Raw genomic sequence first — 19,830 nt, 5'->3', positions numbered from 1 at the left:
CCAGAGTCACCTTCTGCAAACTGTGGGTAGTGAATAGCCAATGCAGTTTCGGAGGAAGGTCATCCTTATGTTTCTCGCCGATGAAAGCGTGGCAGTGAGCTGAAATGGTACAAATCGCTCTAAACAGAAAAAGGTCTGAGGCTCTGAACACAGCAAAGTAATCAATTTGCCCCGAATTCTGCATTTTTAACAGCGAACAGCAAGTAAATAGCGATTCCTATTCTCTGAGCTATTACTTAGTGAGGTTATTATCACCCCGAGCCTTGCTGCAACCACTCACAAGTTTCAATTGCACACAAGAATATCATTTATCTCCCCTCTAGGGCAAACGTTTAACTGGAACGCAGTAGGATCTACACACACATCTTTTTATATGCTTTTCCTTCTGATCTTTGTCTGGGTTGTCTTAAGGATGCACACAATAAACCAAACCACGTCCCTGAAAGAGTTTAGTCTATGAGTCTGTTAATTTCGGATTTATTAACTTATCATTTCCTTCCCAAATAATGGCATGCTAGTGATTGTTTCTTTCTGTGTGTTTTCTCGTGGTACCCAATGCATCCTGGAGTTCAATATGTATTAAATTAGCCAATCTGTCTTTTGGGGGAGTTAATTTAGTAGAATTTATGCCTTCTCTTCCTGCTGGGGTTTCATTTCAAAAAGAAGAATTGATGTTAAATAAAAGTCATAAATTTAAGATTCAAGGTAAGGGTGGGGAAAATGCGCTCATAATACAAATCTCTCATGCCAATAGATTAAAAAAAAATCACAATGGAAAATGGTGTAATTTACTGCCTTTATGACAGAAAATGACTACTAAAATCCAAGGAGTTTGGGAGTTAAGGAAATTTGCAATGGGGTATGTAGACGTGTGCCATCACATAGTCCTTCTTGTGGGTTTCCACATTAGATAAACGCAGGGATTCAAAAAGAAAATTGAAAATGTTAATTTTATTCAGAGTAAAGTCAGATTAAAGCATCGCTTAGACTCAAGACCAAAATGGGAAACCTTATCCCTATATCCCTAATTCAGTGTGCCCGCCCCCATCACAGATGAAGAAGGATCTCACTAACAGTAGAACAGGCCAAACCAACCTGGACCAACTCCTGCGTAGAGCTCAGAGCCCGGCACTTTCCCGTCTGTGAGGTCCACACTGAGTGGACAGGAGACGGGCTCATATATGAGAAGGGAGCTTTATTAATCTTTCTGCCCACCACTGACTAGCAGGCTCTGGTGGCTCCTCTTGATTGGCCAACAAGGTGACCAGCTTGATAGAACTGAGAAGTGCCTGAGAGATTAACAGAGCTCATCTCTAGATTTGGTGTCACCCTGGATGTGAGCAGCCGTATCCCATAGTCTGGAGGACCAGATAGCATAGAAGAGGAATAAAGAAAAGCACAGGCATTCTCCCCCACCTCTATCTCTGTCTCCCTGTCTCTGTCTCTGTCTCTGTCTCTGTCTCTCTCTCTCTCTCTCTCTCTCTCTCTCTCTCTCTCTCTCTCACACACACACACACACAACACACACACACACACACAATCCACAACGCCCAGGCAAATCTTTTCTCCTTTCCCTTGCTCATGTGTCACAGCAATGGAAATCCTACTAACAAACAGTCCTTCCTCAGTCTTTCCACTACTAACTCCCCCTCAAAGTTAAGAAGACTAAATTGAGTTCAGGCAGCCTGGAGAAATTCATCAGTCAATAACCTGCTTACTTTGTAAGCATGAGAGCCCATGTCAAATGAAACAACGCCCCACCCCCACCCTACCCCCAGAAAAACCTGGCATGCTTGCATGTCTGTAATCCCAGCATTGGGGAGGTGGATCCCCAGAGCCCTAGCCCGACAGCCTAGCCTAGACGTGGAGTTACAGACATCAAGTGACCCTTTCCCAAAAAAGGAAAGAATTCCACGGTGGTGCAACAGCCCAAGGTGTCCGTGAGTATCCCACTCATGTGCTCACATGTGTCGTGGACCCTATCTAAAAGCAAGTGGTTTTACTAAAGCAGAAATGTCTTGTATATTATTTGGCTAGAGTCAATGGGTGTGGCACAGTTTCCTAATTAATAGGTCAGGAAGAAATATCAGGGGGAAGCAAAGTGTCCACCTCAAGCCATGTGGAGAGGGAAGAACGGAAGATGACTCAGACTCTGAGCCAGAGTGGAAACAGTGACTTTTGAAGGAATAACAAGAGTAACAGTGTGAAAAGTCCCGCCCCACTCAACAAAAATTAAAAAAAAAAAAAAAAAAAAACACTGGGTAAATGTAGGTAGAGAAGTCTGAACCAAAAAACGGATGTGGGAAGAGTCGTCACACAGATTGTTAATAAAACCATAGAAATGGAAGAAGTGACTAAGACGAGAAATTCTAGAAAGGGGAACTGGCGCTTGGAGGACAGCTCCAGTCTGTGGACCACAGAGTGAGGATCCAGCATCCCAGCCCCTTGCCCCCGCCCCCACCCCCACGCCCCAGCCCGCAAAGCCTGCTGGGACAATGCACAAAGAGAGAGAGCCCTGGGGGACTGGAAGGGGTAAACCTCAAGAGACTCCAGAGGACTGAGTGATCACCTTAGGGAGAGGCTAAAACACAGAAAATGGGTTACAGAGGGAATAGAAGTTAACTGCGGGCTTAGAGGCACCGTCCACAATCTTGGGGAACATTTAACTAGTGAAAACAAATATAAAAGCATTAAAAGTCAGAATACAGCCTAGTACTCCTCCTGCTTTTCTCTAGACGGAAGTTTCTAGAAACTTGCACACCTGACTGTGTTTGGGTTTTTTTGTTTGTTTGTTGTTTTCTTGCTTTTACTGTGGTAAATGTTCTATCAAAAGAAACTTTGGTTTGTTTCATGGTCCAGTTCAGAGTTACAGTTCATCTGGACAGGCAAGTCACCACAGCCAACACTTAAAGAGGCAGCAAGTCTCATCCATCCAGTCAGAAGCACAGACTGTTGAATGCAGGCTCCGCCCCCTCGTTCCCTTTCAGTCTGAGATCCAGCCACCCTCCATACTGCAGAGTTATAAGATGCCTTCCTGTCCAGGGAGTCCTTCCCAGACTACTACCGCCCCTGACTACCAACATCAAGACTTATATTATTTTTAAGAAAAGAAATGGGGAACCTACCTTCTTCTACCTTTGGGAGCCGTCTAAGGGTACTAGCAATAGGTTGTATGTTTGGCAAGTGTCTCAGACAACCCTGACCAACAACTCACTATTGACGATGGCACCATGCACTTCTGGGACAAGGCTGCCTGAGTCAAAACTGATTTGAATGTCTCTTCTCTGAGGACCAGCTTTCGTGGTACCAAACAGCACCATGCAAGCTTCCAAAGGAGGGAAAGAGCCAACAGTCCTTCCCAGATATGACACCTATGAACAATGGCTGACAAAGCACCATTAGTGGCACAATAGTGTCACACGTGCCTTAGGAGTTACCAGCTTACAAGAGGGAGGTCATGCCTGGTACAGGAAACTTCTCATGGCTAGTCAAGTTGTGGTTCTTGGAGAAGAATCTACAAGTACCACTTTACTAAACCAACGTGATCCCTAACAACATTCTAAACATTTGTCCTTATACCCACAGATAAGCATAGTCCTCGTGTCTCATCAAGGAAATTTCTCTTTGCAACAGACAGAGCCTACTACAATCGACATATAATCAAAATGCCTGGTCTGGGAGCCCAGTCTCAATAGATAACATTTACAAAACAGTCCTGCACCTAAGGCTCAAGGGGACATTGCAGAGAGGTAATGGGAAGCTTGTAAAAGTCAGAGGATCGGGGAGTTTGCTATGACATTGTGTATTGTAGTTATGTCAGATGCTACACCCATAAAGTCTCACCAACATGGCTTCCTAAACAGGCGCTGAAGAAGGATAAAACAACAGACATGCTAAAGGAGCTGACGGAAGCCCTGAAGCCCCACACAAAGACTTGCAGGCAACTGAGGAATTCTGAGAGTGGAGGAAATACTCTTCTCCAGGGAAGAACATATCCAATACCAAATGGTCAGCCCTGAAAACATAGACAAGTAACATTACACAAACTGAACACGTTATATATAGGAATGTGTGTGTGTGTGTGTGTGTGTGTGTGTGTATAAAACAATAATTTATGAAAAAGAAGCTATGAATTTGAATGAGAACAAGGAGGGCTATATGGGTGGGTTTAGTTGGAGGAAAGGGAAGAGAAAATGGTGTAATTTTATCATCTCAAAAAGAAAAAGAAAAAGATCTGAGTGCCCCGCAAGATGGCTCAGCAGGTAAAGTGTTTGCCCATGTGAACCAGATGCAACCCTCAGAATGAACATAAGGTTGAAGGTGAGCACCCACGTCTCCACACCTCTTACCTCTGACCCCATGTACTGCATGCCCTGCGTGCACTTCCATATATACACACTGTGCACACAAATGTGCGCACACACAACAGTACAATAATAAGATACTGAGGTTTGGAGAGATGGCTCAGCAGGTAAGAGCACAGACTGTTCTTGCAAGGAGCTGGGTTAAGTTCCTAGCACCTGTATCCAGTGGCTTGCAACCACCTAAGAAAGACTAGATGCCTCTGGATTCCATAGACACCTGCACTCGTGTTCACAGAGAAACACAAATATACCCATAATTTAAAAACAAAATCTTAAAAAAACAAAAGATACTGTGGGGATACCTTGGAATATAGTCAAGACTTGTAAATTACCCAATTGGTAATCATACAAGAATAGTACATTCAAATATTGTCTCCTTGAAAACAAACAAAAAATGCATGAGAATTACTCTAGCTAGGAGGAAATTATTCACAGATCCCATTGGACAAGTAGTTGACTTGCTCTTGGATGAAGTGGTACATGAGCTTATAGTGAAAGTCAAGGAAGCTACATCATTTGGAAGAATAGAAATTGGACAGTGTAGTCTGGTGATCTTCAGTCACTCAAATCAGGTACGATGGCTTACTTGTGATGTGCGAGTTTGGGAAGGGAAAACAATTGTCACCTTCTGCAATATCAAATGCTATTTTCCACAAATATGCACTCAAAAGATCTTCATACTCATGTTACCATAGTAAAAACATTTTGAATAATATAAAGGCATTATTATAAGAGAAAATGTTTCTAATGGAGTTACCTTTAACAGGATTGAGAACCATAATGCTACATAGAGAAAGTTGTGTTTAAGCCTGCAAAGTTCAAAGAAAAAAAAGTTCAAGGTTTGGTAGCTTAAAAACATCAGAATACTGGAGCCACGCTATAATGTGCGCAGATGATTTTGAGGAAGTAGTTATTATCCGCAGGCAACAAGGACTCGTTTATGTCGCTTCCACGTGGAGCACAGGATTGAGTCATGCAGCAGAGTTCTGAGTCATTTGGCCAGAAAACTTACAGTTGTAGGAATTGCTGGTGGGAATTTTAAGAGCTTCTTACAAATCGAATCAAAAAGCTTTTAAAAGTGATTAATCATAGAGTCCATTATTATTCAGATGATGTAAAATACTCCTTACATTTCTAAGAATGTGCAATTTAGAAAGAGAGCTTGAAAACTGAAATTATTTCCTGGGTCCAAGTGAAATTCGTCATATGATCTCTGGTATCCCACCATTCTTTTCTTCCTTCCTTCCTTCCCTCCCTCCTTCCTTCCTTCCTTCCTTCCTTCCTTCCTTCCTCCCTTCCTTCCCTCCTTCTTTCCTTTTTCTTTCCTTTCCCTCCCTCTCTTTCTCTCTCTCTCTCTCTCTCTCTCTCTCTCTCTCTCTCTCTCTCTCTCTGTCTCTCTCTCTCTCCCACCCCCCCTCTCTCTTTGCTTTGTTGATTGGTTGTTTGGTTGTTTGGCTGGCTGGTTTGAGATAGTGTCTCGCTGTGTAGCCTTAGCTGGACTGGAACTCACTACATAGACTAGGCTGACCTGGAACTCACAGAGATCCACTTGCCTCTGCCTCTTCAGTGCTGGGATTATAGTTATGTACTGCCACACCTAACACTGACATTATTAGATAAAAAATAAAAAAAGAAAGAAAGAGAAGGCAAGATGTTCATAGTTGCATAAATTTTATAGATGAGTAAAATATTGATTAGTAGGCATTAATTTAATATCTTCCTGAAAATAAAGCTACAGCCACCTTGAAGAGATGATTCCTATTCTGAAATCTTTAGAGCTTTTGCATTAATTTTAAAATTTATTTCCTATAGAAGTATTTTTATGCTTTTGCATCAATTCATTCGTTGCCTGGAAAAAATGGCATCGTTAAAAGAAATACTGTGTACCAAGAAAACTGCATGAGTAACTGGTAATTATGGGAAATTATCGAAATTATTGAAATAACACATACTTTCAGAGGTTCTGAAATTATCCTTGTGTAACAATATCCCAATAGTCCTTGGAACAGAAGGAATTTTTCCTTAAAATGTCTGTATAGTCCCAGATATTTTATGGAGTAGAATAGGAAAACAAATTGCCAGCTTACTGATTTAAAATGCAGAAGAGTTTACATTTCAAAACCTGCAGCTTGGCAGTCCCTGCTGTCTGATAGCGCTACTGTAGAAGAACTCAGCCTGCAGTCCACAGGAGGTTTCTAGGGATCTGATTTGTTTTTCACCTTTTTTATTAGATATTTTTTTATTTACATATCAAATGTTATCCCCTTTCCTAGTTTCCCCTCCGGAAAAACCCCTATCTCATTCCCCTCCCCCTGCTCACCAACCCACCTACTCCCACTTCCCTGTCCTGGCATTCCCCTACTCTTGGGTATCGAGCCTTCTCAGGACCAAGGGCCTCTCCTCTCTTTGATGTCCAACAAGGCCATCCTCTGCTGCATATGTGTCTAGAGCCATGGGTCCCTCCATGTGTACTCTTTGGTTGGTGGTTTAGTCCCTGGGAGCACTGGGGGTACTGATTGGTTCATAATGTTGTTTCTTCTATGGGGCTGCAAGCTCCTTCAGCTCCTTGGGTCCTTTCTCTAGCTCCTCCATTGAGGACCTTGTGCTCAGTCCAATGGTTGGCTGAGAGCATCCACCTCTGAATTTGTCAAGTACTGGCAGAGCCTCTCAGGAGACAGCTATATCAGGCTCCTGTCAGCAAGCACTTGTTGGCATCTACAATAGTGTCTGGGTTTGGTGACTGTATATGGGATGGATTCCCAGGTGGGGCAGTCTCTGGATGGCCTTTCCTTCAGTCTCTACTCCACACTTTGTCTCTGTATCTCCTCCCATGGGTATTTTGTTCACCCTTCTAAGAAGGAACAAAGTATCCATACTTTGGTCTTCTTTCTTCTTGAGCTTCGTTTCGTCTGTGAATTGTAACTTGGGTATTGCAAGTTTCTGGGCTAATACCCACTTATCTGTGTGTGCATACCATGTGTGTTCTTTTGTAATTGGGTTACCTCACCCAGGATGGTATTTTCTTGTTCCATCCATTTGCCTAAGAATTTCATGAATTCATTGTTTGTAATAGCTAAGTAGTACTCCATTGTATAAATATACCACATTTTCTGTATCCATTCCTCCATCTGGGTTCTTTCCAGCTTCTGGCTATTATAAATAAAGCTGCGATGGACATAGTGGAGCATGTAACCTTATTACATATTGGAGCATCTTCTGGGTATATGCCTAGGAGTGGTATAGCTGGAACCTCCGGTAGGACTATGTCCCATTTTCTGAGGAACTGCCAAATTGATTTCCAGAGTGTTTGTTAGGGATCTGATTAAAAAAAAATCTCAGTTCAGGGTGGTCAGCCTTCCACAGAGATGGAATGCCATAGCTTTGTCCCTTCTGAAGTGTGTGTTGAACTCTGATTGCTATTATGTAGCACTGAGAGGTAAAATCTCTGAGTAGAACCCTTGTGGAGGCTTATGTGAGGTCAATGACCCTGTCTTAAAAGTGGGTTATAAAGGGGCAAGGGCAGCTTCTTCCTCTTCTCTCTTCTACCGTGAGATGAGGCAGTGAGGCAGCAAGAGGGATCTCACCACACACTGACACTTCTCAGACTACAGAAATGTGAGTGTGAGTGTGTGTGTGTGTGTGTGTGTGTGTAATTTGCAGTACTGGGAATTGAACCCAGAGCCTTACCAATGCTAGGTGAGCACATTACCACTGACCTATAGGTATACCCCAAGCCTTGACAGTGTACTGGTTGGTTTTGTGTGTCAGCGTGACACGGGCTGGAGTTATCACACAGAAAGGAGCTTCAGTTAGTGAAGTGCCTCCATGAGATCCAGCTGTGGAGCATTTTCTCAGTTAGGGATTGATGGGGGAGGACCCCTTGTGTGTGGTGCCATCCCTGGGCTGGTAGGCTTGGGTTCTATAAGAGAGCAGGATGTGCAAGCCAGGGGAAGCAAGCCAGTAAGAAACATCCCTCCATGGCCTCTGCACCAGCTCCTGCTTCCTGACCTGCTTAAGTTCCAGTCCTGACTTCCTTTGGTGATGAACAGCAATGTGTAAGCTGTTAAACCCTTTCCTCCTCGACTTGCTTCTTGGTCATGATGTTTGTGCAGGAATAGAAACCCTGACAAAGACAACAGTTCTGTCAGGAACAAGCCTCTGCTTTTCTGCTGCAGCATCACAGAATGTCCTCTGTTGAGAAGCTGCCCAGGCATCATTGTGGCCCCCAGTTCCTGCTCTAGACATCCTATCCTATGCCTAGACACCAGGCCTCAGGATTTCATCAGCATAGCCACATACACTCACAGACGCTGTCATGAGACTTTTTATTTCATTATGTGATGGTCACACTCCAGCCTTTCAGGTCTAGTGTCCTGAGGAGGCTTATTTCTTAGTCTTACAAGTTCTGTTTCCTCCAAGTTCCCTTCCGTCTGTCTAATCGCTGAATCGTGGACACAGTGTCCACCCCTGCAGTAAGTGAGGCGTGGCCACAGCACTCATGCATCCCACACAGAAACAGACTTTGACTCATTGTCCCTGAGGACAGTGACTCCTGTAAGCCTGGGAGATGTTTTTGCAATTCCCATGGCCATCTGTCAAGAGTTAAGAATCTCCCTTGAGAGGAACCTGCAGGGAAGCAATTAGTGTCTCAGACTTCCTGTTGACCTTCAGCCTGGTAAGCTAGTCTCTGTCTCAAGCTGAGGCACAGTGGATTGAGCACTCTTGAAATCCTACCACTCGGATGGTGGAGGCAGGGCGATTGCAAGTTTCAGGCCAACGTGGCCTGTGAGATGTGACAGTGAGCCCTACTTGTCAAGTTCAGTAGATATGGAATTTCCTAGCAGACGTGTCTCGGTGCATTTGACAAGGTGTTTCCAAAGAAGTTTAACAGAGAACGAAGGTCTGATCCCAGATGACAACAGCCATGTACTGGGTGTAGGACTGAATTAATATGGAAAACCGAGGCCAGATGAACACCAGCATTTGTCTCCTGGTGTCTCACCTCACACTCTCGGGGCGTGTCTTCCCCACCAGGATGGACTGCATTTTCTCTAACTGAGCCAAAAGAAAGCCTTCCTTGTGTCAATCTTTTCAGATACTTTGTTACAGTGGTAAAGTGACTGGCATAAGGGACACGCCTAAAATAAACCCATTAGTGTTAGTGCCTGCATTACAGAGCCAGTAGCATGCTGGAGGCTGCCTGGCAGAGGCATGGGACAGCACACCCCGGCCTCCTTCCATGCTGAACACACACACACACACACACACATCCCCCACCCCCAGCCCCACCCCCACCCCCACCCCCACCCCATAGTACTAAAACAACTTGGGAAGAACCAGGCAGACCTATTTTGGAAAACAGCTGCTATTTATCCTTCATTAAAAAAAAATAGCACTGATAATTTCCTATTTACAGGAAGTTGAGTTTTCTGTCATAAGCATCATAGGCACTGAGTTGAACTAGGGTTGCTTCCGGAAGTCCTCTTCCACTGCCTCTGTTTTATCTCTCCTACATATTTAATCTAACCAGATAGGAGAAGAATCTAATCCTATTTCCTCCAGTTAATAAATAAAATAGTATAATATGAATATAACTAAGATGTCAACCGAGGCGTGGCACTGCTATTGTCTCTACAGATGGGCGATGGGCACAGAGAGGCTGCAGCACAGTGGATACCGGAGCCAGGGCAGTTGATCTACGTGGCTTGGTGTTAGAGATGCTATTTATAATACTGTGTGGCCCTGCTTCATCATATGGTGTGTTCGGCAGAGGTTTAGATGAAAAGATTAACACCATTCACGCAAACTCTGACTCTAAAAAGTGGAAGTCTCCATGTTAGAGCTGGCTGCCTCGGACACTCCAGGGCCCCGAGGTGGGGTTGTTTGCTGTGGACTCACTCTCCCACATGTTGGCCTTCCTTGCTCCTGTGTAGCTTCCTGGGCTTAGATACATCCATCTCTTCTCCTTCAGGTTTCTTTTGATCAGTCAGTCATCTCTAGAACACCAAACCGCACGGAGGTTCAAGTGTCTCCTACAAACAGCATAACATTTGCATACAACCTACACACATCCTCCCATGGACTTTAAATCAGCTCTTGATTACTTACATTGCATAGCAAATATGATTCCTTCCTGTCTTTATTTCCTAAGCACTATGGTGCGGCAGTTATACAGGTATTTGTTTAGTTTGGTGGTTTTTGTTTTTTTTTTAATTTTATTCCTAAATAGGGAATAAAGGCCAGAGAAACATCTACCTACAAGTATTCAGTCCAGACGCAAGCTCCCCCCCCCCCCCGCCCCCGACATCTATCGGTGTGCTCAGTTGAGCGAGAAATGTGAGACCCCGTGGGTATGTGGAAAGCAACTGTTCTCTGGTTTTCTGCTTGTCACTCTTGCTGGTTCTGGTTGTGACAGGCTGTAGCAGCTTTGCCAGCACTCTGTCAGAAAGACGTGTTCCCTCCTGACATTCCCTCCATTTTCATCATTCTGAGGAAAGTATTGATAGTAGAATACTCCACTCTTATATGTATATGTATAATGTATATACAGACATATAGACATATACATTATACATATACATTATTCATATACATATACATTTATGTGGGAGTCTATTTTTCTTAATGACAGATACATAAGAGGCACGGAAATAACCTGTTAAAATGTAAAAATGTAGCCAATGCTTTTACGCAAATTTTAATTGCAATGTTTCTTCAAAGGTAGAGTGAATAATATAATAAGAAGAGAAATTATTGGTAGTGGAAAGCCACTTAGGATGATTTATTAAGTAATTATCTGAAATGCATGTTTAGACCTACAATGTGAGAGTATAGAAAGCACAAAATTAATAGAGACATTGGTCAATGGGAACCAGTTAGTTCATTAATACATGCCATCCATTCAGGATAGCAATTTCAAAGATAACTAGTTTGTCCTATCATGTTTCAGTTGATTAGATAAATTAATGTTTAAGAGTTGAATTATTCCTTGTTTTTACGCATCAGCATTGATTCTGGCATCAAAATTATTATATTAGTGAATTAAAAATTGATTTAAAAGTCATTAAAGTTGTAGAATACACTTACTCTAAGCAAAAAACCATAATGGTCATACCTTACTCTGAACTTTCAGGATGAATAAATTGTTCTACGTAATAAAAAATAAACATGAAGTAGAGAACGTGGCTTATGAGCACGCCGAAATGGAGATTTTGGCTGAGTTTGCTCTTCTTAGGCTCCACTCCACATCTAAGCTGTTGGTGGGTGGAGGGCCCCATCATTCCCATCATGGCCCCATCATTGTCCCATCATGGCCCCATCATGGCCCCATCATTGTCCCATCATGGCTCCATCATGGCCCCATCATGGTCCCATCATGGCTCTATCATGGCTCCATCATGGCCCCATCATGGCCCCATCATGGCCCCATCATGGCTCCATCATGGCCCCATCATGGTCCCATCATGGCTCCATCATGGCTTCATCATGTCTCCATCATGGCCCCATCATGGCTCCATCATGGCCCCATCATGGCTCCATCATGGCTCCATCATGGCCCCATCATGGCTCCATCATGGCCCCATCATGGCCCCATCATGGTCCCATCATGGCCCCATCTTTGTCCCATCATGGCCCCATCATGGTCCCATCATGGCTCCATCATGAAGGATGAGCAGTAACAAGAGCAGCCAAGGAGAAAATCACTCCACAATCTCATATTTCTTATAAAATACTTTGGAGGCCCTGAAGTCACAGAAAACTTTAGTCAGAGTCTTTCCGGGTTGCTCGCCCAACCTTCCCAGTGGTTTTGCCCCTAGCTTCTGAGTTTTCGTTGATAACTGAGAGGAGGGTGCCCTTGAGGAGCAGCGAAGAGCGCCTTCCACTGTCTGCAGCCTCCGGCTTCTGTGCTATCCCTAGCTGCTGTAGATGTCTCCTTGAGTTCATCAAGATGAAGGCAAATGAGGTACAGTGTATAAAGAAGACAAAGGCAGGTCACTGAGCACTGAGTTCACAAGCCAGGTCATGGCAGAATGTGGAAGCCAGAAATACTAGCTGTGTTGAAGCCAGCAAGGATACTGCAGTAAATGACAGTAGTGACCAAGGCTCACTATTGATACTATTGGTAGTGGATGTCCACACAGAGAGGACTGACAACAGAAGGAATCTCGAGGCTGGCAGTAAATAGACACCCAAGCAGCCAGTTTATTAAAACTAGAAAGTTTCAATATAGGCAGCTGTTTCAAACGTTTCAGACTAAAGACAAACGTGAGGGGAATATTACTTCACAGGGATGGTCACTGCAGACGTGACACCAGCCCTGGACAAGGGGAGGAGGGAAGGTGGCGGTTTTCCACTAAGTTAAGAGAGGCTCATAGACCCAAGATGACCCTGAAATGCGAAGCAGCTCCGTAGAACAGGGCGCTGGAGGATGCGAGCTCCTAATTGACCGTCTTCACTCCCTCTTTGCTCCTCCCTGGAATTCCACTGGCTGAACTCAGCTCCCCAGAGGACAACAGAGCCAGCCTAACAGATCAGCCTCTGAACTTAGCAGAGCAGAGAGGGTGAGGATGGCATCCGTCAGGACAGAGGGAGGGATCCAGCCCTCATGTCAGGGTAGGAAGTCAGTCTGCAAGTGCGCGAGCGTTTTGTGATTCCTGTCTCGGAGAGGCTGGAACCACAGAGCAGCCCCTAAGACCGGGGAGGGGGCGGGGCTTCTGGGGTACTGACGCTGACAGCCTATTGCAAAGCTGCTGACGGAAGCTTTTAGTTTGCTTGCAAGTCAGCAGCTGAGGACCATTGTCAAGGCTCAAAGATTTCATCCTTAAAGTGTAAATATCCTTTCGTGTACTGCAGAGGGAATAAACACATTAATGAAGAGTAAATGCTTACAACAGTGATATATATTCATACATACATATGTGTGTATGAATATACATACATACATGCATACTTACACACATGACTGTACACATGCACATGGGACTCAATACATTTTAGCTGTGAGCTTATTGCTACACGATTGGAAAGATCTGATAATATATCATGCATAGTGCAAGGGGCTAAAGGAAAACTTTTTAAATAAGTAATGGTTACATTTAGGACAAGGCTTGACATCTCTGTATAGTCTTTCATATAATCTCAATAAAAATGCATCTACAGACCCCAATCATTGGTTCTTAAGTGATTCAAGGCTATAGTCCCACAACCATACTTAATGATTTTAGCTTACACGTCTTCTCCAAATAACAACATCATGACTTGGAAGCATTTTGCCCCATTCTGAAGCATAGGGAGAGTTGGTAAGATTGCCCAGTGGGTAAGGATGCTTTTGGCCAAGCCTGGGTGCCTGAGTTCAATACTCAGAACCAACATGGTGGGAGGAGAGAATTGACTTCCTCCCACAAGTCATCCTCTGACCTCCGTGTGCATGTGTGTATGTGCCTGTGGGTATTTATTATTACATGTATGCATGTATATTAACCATCTTTTATTCAGAACATAGCAGCGACTATTTGATAATTTTAAACGTATTTGATGCTCCTTGACTATGGAGTAAGTAAAAGCGGGTTGTGGTGCCCCCTAGTGGAAAGTAGTAGAACATACTCTCACACCAGAAGTCAAGCACTGGGGACGTGCTTGTGGGTTTTGTTTTGTTTTTAACTCTTATATTGCTGCTATAATTGAGAGCTCAAAGGGCATCCAGTTAGAATCCTTCCAGTCTTAGTTTCTCTCCCTCTAATAAATTACAGCTTTTCCACAGTAGTAGGAAGCATCCCTCTTCTCCATGTTTTATTTTGTTAAAAGTCTGGACTAAAACTATAAATCCATTTTCAGAGCTAAGCTAGCTGTGGGATGTGTAGAACACCATCCCACTGTATGAAAACACTTCAGGAGTCCCATAGGAAGAGTGTGCAGTTCACCGTCCAACCTGAGCGTGTCGCAGGAACAGTGGCGTGGGCGGAGCTCCGTTTGTTCTGTGCTGTCTTCCCACGTTTTTTATGGAATTTATAATGGAGATGTTTTGTTACCAAGGTGAGATAACTGAATTGTATCTTGGTTGATCACCCATCTAGTTTCTTTCTCCCCAGTAACTTTTATTTCTCAGAATTTCCGGTAGCTTTTGCTTCCATGTATTAATTATGTCATTGATTTGCTGCATGTAGACAAAGGCTGCACTGAAAAATCCACATCGTAACTGCATTTGTTTTCACATTACAAAACCTTCCTTTGTCTTATCTTTTAGATAATGTTTTTTAAATAATGGGGCTGACTACAGGTTATGAGACATTTGAGAATCCTAGTCCTTGTTGCTTAAAGGTGAAATAAACCCTTTCCTCCCCAAGTGACTTTGGTCATGATGTTTGTCACAGAAACAGAGAGCCAAATAGGATGATTGTGAAAATCAGTATTTTTAAAAGGGTGAAATACAGTGTTTAGTAAATATAAGTATGTCTTAGAAGTTTTTGTTGTTGTTGTTGTTGTTTTGTTTGAGATGGGGTTTCTCTGTGTAGCCCTGGCTGTCCTGGTACTCACTCTGTAGACCAGGCTGGCCTCAAACTCAGAAATCTGCCTGCCTCTGCCTCCGAAGTGCTGGGATTAAAGGTGTGCACCACCACTTCCCAGAAGTTTTACATCCCTGTGTGCACACACCACAAGAGCATGCATGTGTGTGATTTCTGAACGGAAATAGTGCTTTTCGGTCACTCCTTCCATAAACTGTATTTTTCCTATAATACACATAGAAAAAAAGTTTTTGAAAGCCACTGGCTCACATTATTCATACAGCCGTCTGTCTTGGGTGTTACTGTGGCCATGGTTTAATTTGTTCAGCTAAGTGATAAGAGGTCCTCTAAGGAGTCCTTAAGCTTTGTGAGGAGTTGAGTGGCACTACCATGGGAATACACGTGCGGTGACAAACTGTGAGTGTGTGCAGGAGGGTGAGCCAAAGGGACATTGGTTTCTGCAAGGTAAAGTGGGAAGAATTGTGAAAGGTGGCTTGAAACAATAACCCGTGACCACAGTGCTCAAGAACAATGCCTGTACCAGTCAGACTGAGGAGACATTGGTCAGACAGATGCTGGACAGACGACTTAGATAGATGTCATTGTCATCGTGTGTGTGTGTGTGTGTGTGTGTGTGTGAGTGAGAGTGTGTGAGTTTGTGTATGTGAGTGTGTGTGTGCATGTGTGTGTATAAGTGTGTGTATGTGAGTGTGTGTGCATGTGTGTGCATGCGTGTGTGAGTATGTGTGTATAAGTGTGTATATGAGCATGTGTGTGAGTGTGTGTGAGTGTGTGTGCATGTGTGTGCATGTGTGTGTATAAGTGTGTGTATGAGCATGTGTGTGAGTGTGTGTGTGAGTGTGTGTGCATGTGTGTACATGTGTGTGTATAAGTGTGTGTATGAGCATGTGTGTGTGCATGTGTGTGCATGCGTGTGTGAGTGTGTGTGTATAAGTGTGTGTATGAGCATGTGTGTGCATGTGTGTGCATGCGTGTGTGAGTGTGTGTGTATAAGTGTGTGTATGAGCATGTGTGTGAGTGTGTGTGTATAAGTGTGTGTATGAGCATGTGTGTGTGTGCATGTGTGTGCATGCGTGTGTGAGTGTGTGTGTATAAGTGTGTGTATGAGCATGTGTGTGAGTGTGTGTGTGTGAGTGTGTGTGTGTGTGCGCACCTGTGATGATCTTTGTCCAGGTTGTGGCTTTTGTAGAGACTTTAAGACTCCTGTTTTCAGCACCCGTCGGTGAGCTGTCTCTGCCCTGACTTTCTGCTATATCTCTCTGTTGCTGCTTTTTAGTTAGGATTCTACAATAGTCGCAGTAAGACAATGCAGACTATGTTCTTGTCTGTTAAATTGTTTCTGCTTCTTGACATGATAAATGCACATTGACAGAGCTGGAGAGATGGCTCAGCAGTTAGGAGCACTGGCTGCTCTTAAAGAGGACCTAGGCCTGACTCCAGCACCCACACGCAGCCTGCCTCTGTTAACTGTTCCAGGGTCCCAGTACCCTCTTTGACCAGTGAAGTCACCAGCCATGCACATGGTGCAACTTACAAGCAGACAAAATACACATACAACGTAAAAGTAAGTTGAAAACTTAAAGTGTACACTAGCAAAAGTTGCCATCTTTACAATATGTAACTGTACAAATCAGTGGTAGTAAATATATTCATAATAAATACTCTGCTATGAATATGTATTGATATATATGTACTATGAATATATATGCATACATGAATCTCTGCAGGGGAGCAGGCTCTGTAGGGGAGCAGACTCTGCAGAGAGCATACATGAATATACATGGATATATGCATATATGAATATTTATGAACATACATATCTATGAATATATATATTCATAGTATAGTAAATATATTCCTAATATAGTATAACCATCTTCATCATCTAGCTCCAGAGGCTTCCAGCTCGCAAACCCAGACTCTGTAGCCGTAAGTAATCCCCAGTCACCCCACTTCCCAGTCACCCCACTTCCCAGTCACCCCACTTCCCAGCCCCTTCCACTAAGTGTTCTCCTTTCTGCTGTGCACCCCATATGAATGAAATCACATTGTATTTGTATCTGGGGAAATTAATCTCTTGACGATCATTACTATTACATTGCTGTGACCAAATATCTAACATACAGAACTTAATGGAGCAAGAAGATATTTCCGCTCGTGGTTTCAGAATGGTCTCCAGGGCTGCTTAACCTGTGCATTTGAACAAATGGTCCTGGTGGTGAGAGCAAGTGGCAGAGAAAATGGTGGCAGACAAGAAGTGTGGGAGGAGCAGCAGTGTGCTTAGGGCTGAATCGCCCTCAGGAACCGACCCCTACCCGTAACCTGCTTCCTCCAGACCAGTCGTTCCCAACCTTCCTAAGGCTGTGACCCTTAATACAGTCCCTCATTTTTGTTACCCTCCCAACCATAAAATTATTTTCCTTACTACTTCATAACTGTAATTATGCTACTGTTATGAATCATAATGCAATTATCCGATATTTCTGATGGTCTTAGGGGACCTCTGTGAAAGGGTCAGTTGACCCCCCCCTAAAGGGTTGTGACCCACACAGATTGAGAACCACCACTCTGTATAGTTCCTATCTCCTAAAATGTCCAAAACAACCCAAAATAGCGTTACCACATAGGCTTTTGACACACGAGACAGGAGGGGGCAATGCTGTGCTCTGCGTGGATCTAGGGACTGAGCTACATGGGACAGTGCGGGGACGAAGCAATGGCAGTCACTAAGATGACAACATACATACCAGCTCGAGAAGAGAAGCTGGGATCAGCACGAGGAGAGAAGCTGGGATCAGATGGAGAAGCCATAGCACCATCACAGCACCAGAAGCTCAGCTCCATCATTAGGTACAGTTGAACGGAAGCAAGGTTATTGCATTCAGCTGAACAGGGAGACAGGGTTAGCCAATCCAGGTAGGAGAATCTCTGAGTGCAGGCTCTGCGGGGGAACAATCTCTATAGGAAAGAAGCAGTCTCTATATGGGGACAATCTCTGTAGGGCAAGCAGTCATTGTAGGGGAGCAGTCACTATAGGGGAGCAGGCTCTGTAAGAGACCAGATTTTTTGGGTTAGGACTCCATCTTAGAGAGCCTAACCTAAGGTTGAACTCAAGTTAACTAACAGGCCAGTACTGTCTGGTACCAGTTTTCAGGTTATTCCTCAACAAATCTGCACCCCCAGGTTACAAGCCTGCCCCTGACAGTTCACTTCCTAACAGCTAGATACCCTCTTCCTGCCTCTATCAATGTTTGCCTAAAGCTAGACCCAGGGCTCCACCTTCCTGCTGTGTCAGGGTTGGCGGGATCCCAAGCTCAAGCTGAATAAAGAGACCCTAATGCTATTGTATCGGAATCAGCTCCTTGGCGGTCTTTTGGGGTTCACGGATGCTTCCTGGCACAGCAGGAACAGTCTCTGTAGGGAACTATGCCAACAACATGCATTCACTCCCTACAAGACAGTTTACATTTGTGCCACACAGCCATCAAGGTTCATCCGTGCCGTAGCATACATAGGAAGTTCTCGAGGGTAGGATGTATACACACCCCTTTGCTTACCAGTCCCCCTGGCAGTAGACACCTGGGTCCCCTTAGCTACTGTGAATAATGCTGAAGGAAACAGGAAAACACATGTTCTTCGAGACTCTGGCTATGACTGCTGCCACAGCAGCCGCACCATTTTGCATGACCACCACAGCAGGAAGTTCCCTGTTTCTCCACACCACAGCAATACTTGTGAATTTAGTTTTCTGGTAGTTGTCATCCTCGTGAGTAGGTGTTGGTACCTCACCGTGAGTTTGACTTAGAGTTACCCTTGGTGTGGGAGAGCCTGGTGCATGTGTCATAGTGTATGTGAAGGTCGGAGCATAACTTGTAAGAGTTGCTTCGCTTTTCTCCCATTGGGTTCCAGGATCAAACTCAGGTCATTATGCTGAGTGGCAGGCATCTTTAGCCACTGGGCCACCCCGCGCTGCATTGTTCTCCCAGATGTTGGTCATTTTATGAGGAATTTTGGGAATTATAATATAACTGTATCATTCCTTCTTTCCCTTTATTGATCATTTATAAGTCTCTGTTGTCGGCATGAGTGTAAGATATTCTCCACAAGCTCGGGTATTTGGACATTTAGTCTCCGGCTGATTGGAGATGCTACAGAATCTTTTGTACGTGGAAACAAGCTGGCAGATGTGGGGTTGTGAGGTAGAAACTGAGAACCCAGGGCAGCTCTGCTTCCAGCTCCAAGCTGAGAGACAGAGTAATCTTTAAGCTGTTTCTGTCAGAGCAACAAAAAAGGAACTAAATCACATCTGTGTAGAAATGTCTTTTCAAGTCCACTGGCCATTTTTGAATAAAACTGTATTGTAGAGCTGGGGAGATGGCTCCATGGTTAAGAGCACCGACTGCTCTTCTGAAGGTCCTGAGTTCAAATCCCAGCAACCACATGGTGGCTCACAACCATCCGTAACACCCTCTTCTGGAGTGTCTGAAGACAGCTACAGTGTACATACATATAATAAATAAGTAAATCTTTAAAATTATGGGATCCAGAAAATAGTCTGTTACAAAATTTGAAAGATGTTTTAGAAATTGATTTTTCCAGCTCGTACTATCTTGGAAGAATCTGGCTTTAGCATGGACTGTGGAATCTGTTCTGCCCGTCACCTGAACGGCACCATTCCAGATCAAGTGTGGAATAACCCCAGCATGGACAGCCTTTCCACCACATGTGCTTGTATGAGTGGCTAAGAGGGTTGAGCCCCAGCAGGCAGAGTCTTAACATCTTCTCTGATGACTGTTCATAGTGTAGTAAGCCAATTATCCTGAATGGAACCCACCTGTGAAGAGATGGAATGCTTAAAAATTGTTTAAAAATAAAAACAAAAGCAAAAACCAATTTATTTGGTGACTTCAGAGAAAATGCAAAGCAAGACATACTAATGTCAG

General features: G+C 43.9%; 1 protein-coding gene across 3 annotated transcripts in view; it reads left to right on the top strand.

Annotated features, from left to right (window-relative positions):
- Positions 1 to 19,830, top strand: part of Bend6 (BEN domain containing 6) — a 59,132-nt gene that overhangs the window by 1,604 nt on the left and 37,698 nt on the right. Inside the window, exon 1 of one of the 3 annotated variants that reach the window (XM_052192864.1) lies at positions 7,919 to 7,979. The exons of the other annotated variants lie outside the window; for them this stretch is intronic. The gene's annotated coding sequence lies outside the window, so the exon portion shown is untranslated. Of the gene's footprint in view, positions 1 to 7,918; positions 7,980 to 19,830 lie in introns of those variants that run through there. 3 annotated transcript variants of the gene reach the window in all.

Source organism: Apodemus sylvaticus, chromosome 9 (genome assembly GCF_947179515.1).
Source record: "Apodemus sylvaticus chromosome 9, mApoSyl1.1, whole genome shotgun sequence".
NCBI classification, from domain to species: domain Eukaryota; kingdom Metazoa; phylum Chordata; class Mammalia; order Rodentia; family Muridae; genus Apodemus; species Apodemus sylvaticus.
The sequence above is the reverse complement of the archived record's forward strand: the minus strand, read 5'-3'. Positions and strand labels throughout refer to the sequence as shown.